This window comes from Manis javanica, chromosome 9 (assembly GCF_040802235.1).
Source record: "Manis javanica isolate MJ-LG chromosome 9, MJ_LKY, whole genome shotgun sequence".
In the NCBI taxonomy this organism is placed as follows: domain Eukaryota; kingdom Metazoa; phylum Chordata; class Mammalia; order Pholidota; family Manidae; genus Manis; species Manis javanica.
In genome coordinates this window covers 117,092,654-117,108,002 of record NC_133164.1, presented here as the reverse complement: position 1 = coordinate 117,108,002, position 15,349 = coordinate 117,092,654, and the positions used below count along the sequence as shown (strand labels likewise).

The 15,349-nt window shown below is 35.2% G+C and overlaps 1 long non-coding RNA gene across 1 annotated transcript in view; it reads right to left on the bottom strand.

Moving 5' to 3' along the window:
• The window catches only part of LOC140843557 (uncharacterized), a 28,427-nt gene that overhangs the window by 1,152 nt on the left and 11,926 nt on the right, over positions 1-15,349 (bottom strand). The gene's annotated exons all lie outside the window — the stretch shown is intronic.

Below are 15,349 nucleotides of genomic sequence, written 5' to 3'. Positions count from 1 at the left end.
TTTGGGCCAAACAGGGCTCTAGAAAATGTGAACCAAGAGAAAACTGAAGAACCACCCTTGAACATGGGGATTTGCCCTTTGTTCCCGCATTTGGAACCCTGCGACTGCCAAGTGAGTGGGTGAAGCCAGTCTGCTGGAGAACCAGAGGCCATGGGAAGATGAACCGGGGTAACAAACCACAGGGAGTCCCAAGCGTGCCGCCGACACATGTGTGAGCACAAGACCGCGTGAGCCTGCTGCAGTCCGGACCACCCAGCTGAGTCAGCCACAGATTGATGATAGGCTAAATTGATTATTGTTTTTTAAACTCCAAGATTTGGTGTCATTTGCATTAAGAGGCCACGAACTCACATGCCATTAACCCAAGAGGCAATATCACCGACAGAGAAGGTATTTGCATACACGTATCCACCAAGTTATCCCAGGTCCGGGTTATATATAGAATTGCTTAAAAAGTAGAAATAAGAAAGACAGCTCGAAAAGAAATAGTCCTAGACTAGAATATGCATTTTCCAAAGATCATCCAAATGTCTAATAACTATATTTTTATAGTCCTCAGCTTCATTGGTCATCAGATCAATACAGATTAAAGCCACCAAGCAACATCAGTATACATTTGCCCAATTTATGAAAATAAAAGAGTTGGAAAATATCAAACATTGGGGAGGATGTTGCTGGGCAACCACACTCCCATAAAGTGCTGGTAGGAGTGCAAACTGGTATTTTTAAAGACTACTTGTCAGCATCAACTAAAGCTGAAAATACACTTATCCTGTTACAAAGCAATGTCACTCCTAGGTATGGATCCAAAAAAATGTGTCCGCATGCTTACCATAAAACACGTCCTACCTGGTTCACAGCAACAGTATTCAAATGGCCCAGTTATTCCCAGTGGCCCCCAACTAGACACTGCACAAATGTCCATCAAGAGAGCAACAGATAAACTGTAATGCCCTGACCCAAATAGCATTGTACAGCAATGATGTAACTCATCTACAATTAATTGATAATGCAAAATATAACTGTGAACAAGGTAAGCCAAAAAGGCATACAATATAATTCCATTCAAATACAGGACAAAATTAGGAAAGTCAAACTGCAGCTGTTAGAAATCTAAAAAGTATTTTCCTTGGGGAAGGAATGACTATAAGAAATCATGAAGGAGACCTTTGTGGTCCCAGGAATATTCTATTTCTCGACCTGGGGTTAGTTACACAGGTAAGATCAATTTGGGAAAATACATATATATATTTATTAGAGGGTTTGTATCACTTTATTAAATGTTAATGAAATGATCAAAATTAACATTCATAGTTGACTTAATAAATTTAAATATTAATATATCCCTAAACAACAAAACCCCAAAATTATCTGAAAACATTTTATATCTAATTCCCATCCATCTTGCCTTACATCTTTCAAGCTATTTTGGCCTAGTACTTTAGTTTCATTTTACTTTAATATCCTTCCAAATTGACACTGTAATTAATTTCCTAGAATTGCACAGTCAATGCATTTTAGATTTATTCAGATGTTCAATAATTTCTTTGCTACTGTTTCCCTTGCATTTCACAATCTGTGTGGCTTTTGATTTCTCTCATTTTGAATATATAATTTAGTAGTTCTTCCCACAATAGTATTTTAGCAGTGGTTTCTATCTGAAGATAACTTTTTTTTAACTATCAGATATTGTAACAGCTTATTTCAGTAGAGGATTCAAAGTTCACAGTTGTTTTCTCACATCACATTGAGGATGTCTTTTATCTTCCCTACCTTCTATCTACTTTGTCCAGGTCAAAATGTCTGATTTTTTAATTTGTATATGATCTGGTTGTTTTTATGAGCTACTCTTTGTCTTCAGTATTCTGAAATTTCTCTATTCTAGGGATTTAAAAAAATTTCTCATGTTCAAGATTATATGCTTTCCAAATCTAAAAATGCATGTTAATCTTGGAAAATTCTCAGATGTTAGCTTTTTTAATAGTACCTTCCCCATTCTCTATTTTCTCTTCTCTGGGATTGCCAGTGCAGGTAAATTGGAATTTCTCACCTTTTTATACATATTTTAATTTGTCTTTTAAATTGTACTGTCATCTTTTAATCTCCCTTCATTGCATAGGGGTGAATTCCAGTATATCTGCTTTAATTCTTTCTTTCCTCAAATTCACATAATCTGCAGCAACATACATAATTCAATGCTTTCTTTTTATTATTTTAATTTCCAGTTTCTTTTACTTTCAAAAATGAATTTTCAGAATTTGTATATTTTTTGTCTTTATTCCCTGCTTTTATTTCTCTAATAATTTTACATTTATTTTTCTATGACTGCAATAATTATTTGGGGATTTAATTCTTCTGCTTGTGGTTTCTTCTGTCTCTTGCTTATGGTAGATTTTTTTCCTCCAGGGATTTTAAATTTTGGATTATGAGTTTATGTTCATTAAGACTTCATCTGTGGAACATCAGAAAATCTACTGAGTGTTATAATCCTCTACCTCATTTAGGGAGCATCACAATATTGTATCCATATTTTATGTTATTATTTAAGATAAGGGATTCCAAGACCACAAAGACAGTATAAACTTGAATGGCAAACTCGATTATGATTAAAGATCTTCAAAGGAGTTGGTTTTCTTTTTTTTTTCTCTTTTACAGGATGTATTAGATAACAAGGGCTACGAAGTACCCTTTATAACGAGATACCACAGACCGAGTGGCTCACAGGAGAGAGAGTACTGTCTCCCAGTCTGGTGGTGAAAGTCCAAACTGAAGGTCAGCCTGGTTGGTCCCCTCCGAGGCTGTAGGGAGGGATCTGTGCTGAGCCATTCTCTTGGTCTACAGAAGGCCATCTTCACGTTCCTATGGCATTGTGCCTGTGTATCTGCCTGGGTCCAAACATCTTCTTTTTATACTCGACTGACCAGATTAGGGCCCCACTCATGGTATGACTTTACTTTTATTGCTTTTGTACAGTTCATGTCTCCACATAAGGTCCCATTCTAAGTCACTGGATATTTGGATTCCAACACACTGGATTTAGGGGATACTATTCAACCCATTGCAACTACATATTTCTCACCCACTTTTTTAGTTTGCCATTTGAATGGTATAATTCTTCAAGCATCTGACTTTAATGAATGGGTGTCATTTCCTCCTGGTGCTCCCCGCAAACCTCAGATCCTCTCTCTCTGTGTGCATTAAACCCGAGCCTCCTATAGCACCAAGATCATAAATGATGTTCGTATGTGACAAAGGTTTTCATACCTGAGGTTTAGTCCCCTCTTTATTTTTAGATCATTGGAACTTCTCTGTTTGTTATGAGCTCAGTTATAAAATTCTGAGTTTTACATTGTATCCCTTCCTTTTAGTAAAAGGGAAAGAGGAAAGAAAGTTCCAGGGAAGCTTTTAACTGTCTGTTTGGCTATATAGTCCTACAACCAGAAAACTCAGAGATTTTAGTTATCATTTAGCATCTGTAAAGGAAGGCCACTTATTTAGAGTATACTTCATAACCTTTTGTGGGGTTTTGATTACTTCCAATGAAATTCAATGAGAAGAAAAAGATTGAAATGCTTTCTCCATCCTAAATTTTGATAGACTGGGTAATACTGGGCTAAGGTAACAAAAAAGTGAATTTTTCTGTTCTAAGATTATGATAGTTATAAATCTAATATGGGGAATTTACTGTAATTATATGTTAAGATTTATAATAATCTGACCAGACACCAATTACAGTATAAAAAATCAGGGCAGACAAAATAAAAAATTGTGTGTGTTTTAAAAAAAATTTCATGTTAAAATATTTCCTTCCCTTTTCAGATGATGCATAGCTAGCTAAAAATATGCATCTGCCTCTCATGTGTGCTATGTTGTCATATCAGGTATTTCCTTGGGCATTTATCAGGCCGCTCTGCTCTCCCAGGTGGTCTGTTCACATTTTCTCCTTTTATAGGAGTTGTGTTTATTCTCCTAAAGTCATTCACGCTACTCTGCTCTGAACCCCAGCAACCTTGTTTGCTCTAAATTCCCAGGTTTCAATTATGTTGCTTTCTATTATTTTTCTATATATTAACTTATCTTTAAAATCATATCACAAAGCATATAATGTGTGATTTATTTACTTAGTGCAATTAGTCCTTGTTATATATTAGGTACTCAATGTTTTAAGCAGAATTTGATTATTTTGATTATGCACATTCATCCGGAGTAATAGTACCATTGAATGGCTTGACGGCGCTCTAGGCAAATAGAATAAAAGCCTTGACTATCCAGAATATCATCTCAAAAAATCACCTAGAACATTGTACTTAACGAATTATACTGTATTCTAAAATGAACATAATTTTTAACAATCTTCACAACTGAAATCAAAGTTCCTCCAGAGAGATTATTTTGTATGGTTAAATTTTTGCACCTAATTAATGCTTAGTAATGCTCATGACTTTGCAGATATAGAAAAGTATTTTTCTTGTGTTTATCAATAAGTTAACTTCTCACCTAGAGGATGCTACGTGCACTTCCAACACTTTTGTATTATCAAAGCATATAGAATAATGCCTCATATTATGTGTTAGTATGAGTAAAGTCAAAACAGTGTATCATACATTGAATATGCTCTATATGTGTCTGCCATCATTGTTTAATTTCTATTTTTGTAACACCCAACTATATCTACTCCAACCCTCCTGTCAGTCAAATTAAAAATACCTACAGTTAACTATTTAAGAATTCACTGGACCTACAACTGAATTCTGGGGTAATCACATTGGGCCAAGGTTGCTAAGTAAACTTTGATTTCCTTTTGGGTTTAGCCCTGAGATCAGAGGAAATATGTGACAAATTATTTAATGTTGGCAGTATTAATTGTTTTTGACGTGTTTCCAACTTACCGCTTTTCTGAAGTAAACTGATCAGCAATATGTCACTTATTTTCCCAAATAATGTCCATATGCAGTGTTTCTTGCCATTAGTTATACGCTTCCTCTAAGATACAGGTAAGTGACTTGATTAAGGTGAGTAATACTGTAAATTGTGAATATTATATCCTTATATTGGTAACAAATTATTTTTCAAAGTTTCTTCAACATTTCTGATTACACTATTTTTAGAACCTGAAAAATGTTGTTGTATCTTAACTTAACTGGAAATACATAATCATTCATTTCCTAAGTAAAATCTATAGTTTGAAATAAATACAGTTGATATTCAACTACGGACAATTAAAAAAAAACATTCAGAAAACTAATTCAAGTTTATCTGGTGTTCACACATTCTCATCTTCTCCCTGAAGAATGAACTTCCATTTGCTAACAAATAATTTGGATGAAATCTATAAAATTTATAAGGTAAAAGATCTATCTAAATTTCAAATGATTATAAGAAGTATTGTGAAAATATTATCTTAAGTACATTATAATGAGGTTTTTTTCCTGCTTGGCAGATTTCCAAAGAATCATAAATTTCTTTGATTTTCTTAAACAAATTGAAATTTTTGTTCTAATTACCTTTAAATTTGAAGTTACATATAAATATAACATATAAAGTATATGTAGAGGGGCTTAAAAAAGAAGGTAAACTTTTGTGGTTGTGTTTTCATCAGCTAATATTTCAAAATCACTGGAAAAGTCTATTCTATGAGTCATAATTAGAATTAAAGTAATGTATTATGTCTCACCTTGAACTTTACCTTAAGAAGTTAATAAAATCCATTGAAAAATGGATTCAAATTTGGGGTATGGAAATATTTTAATATTAACACTTTGAAATCAAGTTTCATTCTATATATAACTACAACTGTTATACTCAAATTGTCAACCAGTATTATTTAGAAACACAAAGGAAATGGAACTCAGGTATGGAATTCTTATTAGGTCATGTAATTTCATCATTGTGGCAACATTTTAAACACCAAGATGAAATCTGGTTATATGATGGACATTTTCAAAATTCTGATGTCCTCATACATTTTATAATACTTCTTTCTATTCTAAATCAATTACAAATTCAATACTACTATAATCATCTTAGAATTACTATTTCAGACTACCATTAATGATTTAACCTATTTTAATAGAATTAAGATTCTTTGCACTGGTATGTATTTAATATATGTTTTATAGTCAGATCTTCTGTGTGTGGTCAAAATAACAATGCATCAGGCTTCACAATAATCTATTGAAATTAATTCTAGAAACAGGGCCTAGTAAAATAGAGCCCAGATAAAGCATGTGAAGGAAGGAGACATTTCATTTGCAGTAAGGATGATCTGCAATAAATATCAGTCCTATCACTGAGTAAAGTAAAATAAAATGTCTTTATCAGCAAGAAAGAGAGAAGAGGATTTCCAGTACAAAACCTGAGAGAAAGGCAAGGACCCCAAAAGTGTACACCCAGAAATCAAACCTCTGTATTCTGTCCCATTGATCTATTTGTGAATTTGTCACTGTCAATACCACACTATTTTGATATACCTGGTGTGTTCCTTTGTCTGTTTCCTGACAAACATCAGCTGGGATTTCGGGACAGCTGAGTAAAAATTTGAATTTGGAATTGGGGTCTGTTGATTTCCTGTGCAAGGTACCTGAGCGTATCTCACCTCTGCTCCATGAGATGAAAGAGTATCTTGAAGTTATTTTCATAAAGATCTGAGAAAAATAAAGTGCTATGTCCTGGGAATGGTGTGACCCAAGGTGTGTGTGTGTGTGTGTGTGTGTGTGTGTGTGTGTGTATGTACATGTGTCTTCAAAAATGGACCTATGCCCCAATGAAAGACAGAGACAACACATATAAATGGTCAGTATCCAAAGAAAGGGAAATCGTCAATCAGTCAAAATAAAAGAGATTGATGAATAGAAATGTTAAACAACTAAGGAGATTCCAGGTCAGCACAAAATTATTTTCTGAACCTAAATGAAACATGATATTCTAAATAAATAATTTAGTAAGTAAATGAAGCATAAGTTCAAAGATGAGACTGGAATCAGTGGCTTGGAAGAAAATTGTCAGAAGGAAACCGTAAGGGAAAAGATGAGGAATTTGAAGGGTACATCTAGAAGACCTAACATGCAAATAATAGGAATTCCAGAAGGAGAAAAGGGAACAGGCAGAGGTCCATTACAGATTAAATAAATCAAATAAATCGTAGGAGAATATTTCTCTTACCTGAAGAAACCTTAGTCTGCAGATTTGTGTTCAGGGAAAGATTTATGAGCAATGTCACATGCTTGTGCCTATTCTTATAAAATCTACAAAATCCAAGTAGTGTGTCCCAGGAATGGTGACAATTAGAAGGTAAAATAGAACATTTTATAAAATTAGAAAGAGAAAATACACTAGTTTTTTTTTCAGTTTTACTGAGAAATAATTGACATACACCACTCTGTAAGTTTAAAACATACAGCATGATGGTTTGATATACATATATTGTGAAATGATTACCACAATAATTTCATTCTACATCCATCTTTTCATATAGATACAATAAAAAGAAAATTGTGTGTGCAGTCACTGCTCTCCAACAACCTCCAACAACCTCAATACGTTCACCATCATGTCGTACATGACGCCAGGCTTGTGTATAGCGCCGAGACAGCAAAGACAGATCAATAACTTCCATAATCCACTATGAGTAAAGTACTGCAATCACACAGTACCACACAGAAACTAGTTAATGTTGTTTTGTTGAGAAGAAAAAAATACATCCATGGTGAAAAGTCACCTTGTTGATTCAATTTAAATGAAAGCAAGGAGATTGGCTTGGAATGGGGAATGTATGTTCAGCTATAAACTCTTAGAGCCAAAAGGGTATTTGCTGCTCATGCTGAGATACTAATTGATTTGAACCAAACTACCTGATGAGAACAACTAAGATGCTGAAAGAAAAAATTAGTGTGAGGGCAGCCAAATGGTACATGACCTAAACAAGAAGGAAACTCAAGGAGAAGCTACCTTTTGGATCCACTTTTCAAATAAAGGGAAAAAAAGCTGAGCAGATGAGGGATGAAGGAGATTATTTCCCACTTGGGATATGGAATGAACCAGGGAACAGGACCACCAAGGGCATAGTCACTGCTCTCCAACAACCTCAATTTTATTTAGAAGTCAAATGGTTAAACCTCGGGGTTAAGAGGTTACTTGAATGAGATCAGCTAGGACAGAAGTAAGTCAATATAATACCTGATGAATGAATGGTTGAGAATTTTTCAAAAGTTATGAAAATCAAAATCAAAAACAAAACCTAAAAACTAAGAAGAAAAAAAATACAAACAAAACCCCAGGTAAGTAGATGTCAGGAAAACTGCTTACAAGAAACAGTAACAAAAAGAAAATTGTAAATGCAGACAGAGGAGAAAGCAAAATTAGCTTTAGCAGACCAACGGTATGTTTCAGCATTTATCTCAAGAGAAACAACGGATTTCAAAAAGTAACGGAATGAAACCTTTACATTACAGAAGGAAAATGACTGTGGCCTCAAACTCCATAGCCAGAAAAAACAGCCCTTAGCACTGAAAATGAATGTCACCAAGACAAGGGTAACTCCTAGGCAGCGCATCCAGAGGACGTTCACCAGGAACGACTACAGATCAGAGCCAGCGGCAGGGCTGTGTCCCTCGTTGCCTCACCACCCTGGGGAAACAGACTCTCACAGAGCAGATGATAAAAGGCCATTCCAACCCTTGGTCTCGGGGCTTTGTGTTGCATGGTAAACGGAGCAGTGGCCCCGACCCTCGTCAGGATTCGACAGGAACATGTTACAGCAGAACCTTGCTTCCAGCTTCTCCCAGCAGCCTGGTGTTCTCCTGCGGGGCTGACCACAAGCCCCTCCCTGGCTAGCCTCAGGTGTTCGGGTTTCCCAGGCACGTGGATGCAGTTATGTCACATAACAGCATCAGGATTCCCATCAGCACCCACGGTTGATAAAGCACCCCTGGCAGGTTAGGGAAGCTTGGGTCTAAGACTGAGTTGGACAAAGATTGATGCCCTCACACTGGGCTTTATCCAGTTTCCACAGAGCTTTACTAAAGTTAACTCCTTCTCAGGGACTCTGGCCGCTCTGGAATCTGTGTTGGACAAAAAAACCCACATACCTCTCAGTGAAATAAGTGCATTTTCAGAAGCAAATACCCGAGAGAATATGTCACCAGCAGAATTGCAACAAAGAAGAAAAAAATAAATTACTAAAGGGTACTATTAGTAAAGAAGGGGGACTACTCAATATGGAAACTCAGAAATGCAGAGAGAAATAAAAGGTAATAAAGAAGCATTTAAAAAATTTGTGACTATTTTAACTTAATAAAATAGTCATAATTAATATTTTGTGAGGTCTTAAATGTACGTAAAATAGATGACAAAAAATCAAGACCGGGGCAGAGTGCAGTGGTAATACTTTCCTGAGAAGCACAGATCCATAAATTTGCTTGGAGATACAACGTATTAAAGAGTTTTAAATTAATAGATGATGTACATTATAGTATCTATGTTTATATCACTAAAGAAAATAATGTATGACTAATGAAGAAACAGATGCAAAAGTAGATAAAGTAATCAATGGTTAAAGTGGTAAGAAAGGTAAGGAAAAGAATATAAAAGAATGGGAGTGAATGGATAAGAGATAATAAGCAAATACTATCACTGGACGTGTAAACAATCCATTCTTTTAGTTAAAATACAAAAGTTGACAGACTCTTGTAGGAGCCAAAACCCAACTATACACTCAGAAGGAAAGTGGGGCTGTCTTAAAAAATGTTGAAAGTAAAAAGAGAAAATACCAGTTGAAAGGAAGGTAATGTAGCTTTAAAAATATCAGCCACATTACAGTATGAGAAGCATTATTAGTCATACACAGAAATATTTTTATGATACAATATTCAATTCAACAGGAAGATATAATATTCTTAATGTGTATGCACCTAATAATATAACCTCAAAATTTATAAGGCAAAAATTAAGGAACTAATTACAGAAATAGAATATCCACAATTATAACGGAGAGATTTAACATATCTATCTTATTAGTGAATAAAACAAAATCAATAATAAATTGTAAATTTGTAAAAGATTTAAAGCGTGAATGGCTTGGTCTTTACAGCATACTGAACTCAAGAGCCAGAGAACACAATGTTTTACATGTGCACATGGGAAGTTCATGAAAGCTGATCCTACATTAGACCACTGAAGCAGTCAGTGCCTTTTCATGTAGTGAAATCATGGAGTAATTTATCTATCTGCAGCGGAATTAGGCTATAACTCAATTTGAAACAAAAAAAGGGATAGTAAAAACCCCACTGGGGAATTAAGCAACCCATGGATCAAGAACAGGATGCATTCAGAATTCAAGCCTATATTAAAAGTGATTTACAAGGAAAACATGTAGAATGCAGCTATAACAGTGCTTAGGGGAATATATATGTATATATGTATGCTTAAGTATGTATATGTATATAAATACATATGTATATATATGTGTATACATAAGTATATATACATATATATGTATTAGTTCAGTATTATATTTATTAAGGAAAGTACCAAAATTTTTCAGAACAAGGTACTTCAGTCTGTGCAACACATAACCCTTCTTCAGAGACCAGATTGCAACCGTTTTAACAATTAGGTGGGTCCATGTTTCTTTTTCCGTTGTTGTTTTGTTTGGTTTTGTTTTCCCTAGAAGAATATTTTCATAACTGTTCAGAAACAGGTTGCCTATTGGCAATAAAAGTAAGCTAAATAAACATGAAGATTTTATGCATTTGCAGAAAGACAGGGACCAGGGAGATTCATAGAGGAACACATTAAAATGAGTTAATATTGGCAGGGCTTCCTCCCGGAGACAGTTGGACATTGCATATGACATATGGAGCACAGTGGCTGTCACCAAGAGAAACACTAAATACAGCACGAAAAATCCCCTCCCCTAGGGCGACCCTCTGAAATGATGGGGTTATTCTGAGAAGATGAATCTCTCACACCGAAGAGTTAGTCATTGGGTAGAAACTGCTGCACTTCACCTGAATTACAGAGAGCACCTGGCTTTTCCTACAAAATGACAGTGAACCAAGGCTTAGGGTCTGTGTTGGGAGTGGGGACAGCTGAGAGAGAAGGAGAGAGCATGGCATCCCTAATTTTGCTGGTTAAGAAAGTAGAAGAGTGTTGGAGCATTATTAAACAATAACCAAATCATCACACCTGTTTCCAGGAAAAAGAAGTATTTGAAAATGCAGAGATAAAAAAAGATAAATCCAGTTCAATGAGTGCCTAAGAAAGGAAAAATATCTAATAGTCAATTGTGAATGTCTAGAAATTTCTGTGAAATCAGTATTTACAGACCAATGTCATCCTACCTTGAGAAACTCGTACAGGAATGTTCATAGTGCCATTATTTAAAATAGCCAAAAAATGGGGAGAAATACAATGGCCATCCCCTGATGAATAGATAAATACAACATGTTACAGCCACACAGTGGAGTATCGCTCAGCAAGAAAAAGTAATAGAGTCCCGACACATGCGGCCACCTGGGTAAATCTCGAAATCATTTTCCAAGAATGACGCCAGTCACAAAGACCCCATATTGTATGATTCCATTTATATTTAAATATCCAGCACACGCAAGTAGGTAGAGACAGCAAATAACTTAATGGCTGCCAAGGACTGGGGGCAGAGGAGAATGAGTGTTGACTGCAAATGGGCGCAAAGTTTTAAGATTTGGGGTGGGAGGGGTTTGCCAGAAATGCTCAAATGAAATAGTGGTGATGGTTACATAATTCTATGAATATACTCAACCATTGAATTTTACATGTTAAAAGGATGAATTTTATGGTGCCTGAGTTCTATCCCACCAAAGCTGTTATCAAAAATAATGTAGGAGGGACTTAAAAGACATGTCACACAATAAACAGAAGAGTCAAGAAAAGTGTACGGTTCACTTATATGTTTAGTGTTATAGACAAAGTGAAGCAAATTTATAAAGGAAAATCAAGCAAACATGTATTTAAGCAGTTTAGGGTAGGATTGCTTCTGTCAAAAGAAAATTTGGAAAGCTTTAGTTGTCTTGGATAAACTAAACTATTCATAATTAGGAAAACTCATAACTAAAAGTGGTTAAAAATAAAGAGCTGGCTCTCCACAGCTCTAGCTCAGTCTGAAAGTGTGAATGAGGAAGTGCATTGCTTAGAGACTGGTCGCTAGAAACTTGTGTTGTTTTCAAGGGAGTAGCCCAGCCAGAGCTTATCTGTTTGTAGCTGACTGGCTAGGAAGCTGTGAGGTCTTGTTGACAGGAACAAAGCTTGTTTTGTTTTAAGGTCGAAATGACCATTTTGAGGAAATCAGAATGGTTTAAGTTTTAGTTACGTGGTTATGGGTGTTTAGCGGTCTGTTCTAACTGTTGCGCTTAGTTTGATTTCTCTTCAATCCGCCTTTAACAGAAGTCTAGACACATTCAGTGTTTTTACCTGCTTGGTGGATCATTAGTACTTGCTTTAATACTAATTAATAATGTGTGTGAAATTATGTACACAGTACTTATATTTACACACTTTTCTCTATATAGTATAATTTATGTTAAGAAAACAATTAATCAGTCAAATGATGCATCCCAGGTGGGACCTGGAGCAGTTGATTCAGCTCCGGGTTATTGTCTCAAGCAGATCCACTTGGAGATGGGAGTTTGGAGATGGGTCTTGTTAGCACCAGGTAAGTATGTAGTGGGGGAGGTGCATGAACTCTGATAAAAAAAATGAGGGTGTTACCTTGCACTTCACCTTTGCCTGAACAGGCTTTTCAGCTCTTACTTGTATTCTGGGAACCATCTTAGTCTCCACCAATCAGCTGCATACTTTTTTCATATACAAAAATGTTAAACGGAAGAACAGTCCACCAACCCTTCCCCCCAAAATCTTAATGGACCTGTATTTAGTGATTTTTTTAGACTTAAATGGTTTTACTGATTTACATGTCCTGCTATAGTGTGTGATTGTATTAGCCTTAGATGCTCCTCTTTTAGAATAAGTAACCAGTTAAGCAATTCCAATCATGCACTGACATGAAAAAAAATCCAAGTGTGATGTAGGCATTGCTTATTACATATTTATTATGATAATTTACTATGATAAACTTATGATAGTAAAAATTAATAAGCATGTATGTATAAAACACAAGTGTGCCAGACTTCTCTCCTTTATCTAAATAATGTCTATGTTACACAGGAGATTTAACATATTCATCATATTACTCTAGGATACTCAGCTTTCATATTCATGCTTCCATAAATTATCAGTAAATTTACGTAGTGTAATTTGGGAATTTGTTCAAACTAAATTTTATGCATCATTTTTAATCTAAATAGAAAATACTGAACTCATAATACAGAAGTCACTGTCAGAGCTGAACTATACCGGCCCAGAGTGTGTTGCTCATGGACCAAAAAGAGTCAAGGGCAAATAGTATGCTGACCCATAGTATTTAGTTGAATCATGTAGTTTAGTTTTCAAAGTGTTGCATTATTCAAGAGAATAGATTATACTACAGAAAATTATGAGTGACATGTTAGATTAAATTGTGATCACATAAATATTCCATGATGGTCAAGATGATGTGCAGTGCTTATAAGCAAAATATATGTTTTTAAATCTTATTAGTCAGAACTGATGACTTAACGAGTTGGAGTTGAGAGCAATTACAGTCAGTTCTGTTTCTGATGAATGTTCCAATGATCAAAAGTTATCTTAAATTTGCATTGTAAGAAATTCCATAGTATTTCCAGTATATTAAAGTGGCAGGTAAAACTGTTTGACTCACAGATTATTTGTCTTAGGACATAAAGCTCTATCCTTAATGCACATGCACATTATAATACATTTAATAAAATGTAGGGTTATCCACCAGTGTTGAAGACAAATAGACTACTAATTGGTAATACAGTCGTGAAGACTTCAACACTTTATTTTATTCAAAAATTACATCAGCAGATGCAAATTCTTCTTTTCTTTCCATGGGTTAATGCTAAATAGTGTCTCTCTAATCTCAATTAATACACTATGATCAAATTCTAAGACATTCCTTTAAATTGTTATGCAATTCATTTTTAGAAGAATGTTCTTTATATTTAATTAAAACATATATTCTCACAATTTCAAGTTTATACATATTTTGTTCTACTCCATTGAACTACATGGGAAAAATGCATTCTTTCATGCATGTGAGTTCTTCAATAGCTCTTTGAATTATTTTCTCACCTATTACATAGCCTCAGCCAATTTGTAAGTTTCTTCTATGCCTTTCTTTTTGATTCTCATTTTATCTTTAGCATCTTCACTGAATAGTCTTCAGTTTGCTAACATTGTTTATTTTCAATTTTTATTCCTTTACATTAATTTTTTTCCCACCTCCCTTTGTTATAGGAAAGTACAGAGAGCTTGATGTTACTGTGCGACCTATCCATAAGGAAAGGCCAGTTTTCCTAGGCTGTAGAAAATCCATCTAAACCTAATTCTTCCCCTTTAACTTCACTTTTCCTATACCACCTTGACAGGGTTATTCAATACCTCAAGCATTACGTATATAAAAGCCATGTGAGAAATGATAACATTCTGTTGATGCAGCATTCCCAATTCTGTAACACCCTCTTGACCTTCTGATTTGGGTTGTCACTCTCTGCATTGTTACTATCGCACTTACTCCATGGTTATGCTTTCAAATTTTTGGTGCCTTACCATCATGCTCTCCACCGGGTTTTGTGATATTTAGGAGATGCCACTATTTAGGTTGGCCACCCATCTTCTATTTCACCCTACAAATACCTGGACTCCTTAATTCTTAAGACATCTCCCTGAACTTGACCCTCATTATTCCCAAAACAGCACTACAGTTAGTAAAATAACACACAACCCATTTATCTAAAATATCTCAACTGGCACTCTTTCCTCTGTATCCACGATTTCTTCCCATTGAATTTTCTTGGACCTTCTCTACAGGTCCATTTGCTTTTTAACCTTATCTTTGGCCTAATCTCTTAATATGTCTTAGCTGCTCCCCAGTATCTATACAGCTTCTCCTTTCTCTTGCCTTCTTTTATCCTGGATGCTACATTATATTAATCTTAATTCTCTCTCATCACAGTCTTCGTACTACTATTATTGCAAAACCATAGCATTGATTTAATACTGGGGAATACTATCATCCAATTCTTTTTTGTTTTTACATTCAGATTCCTGAAAGCTACTGAGAACAGTTGGCAATGCAATTTTGGAGACTCCAAATTCAGCTCCATCATCTGCACTGCTGAACATCCTTTATTTTGTCTTTTGTTAGTGCTCCCAGAGAGCTGAGCTAACAGGGCAACCAAATAGGCTGATA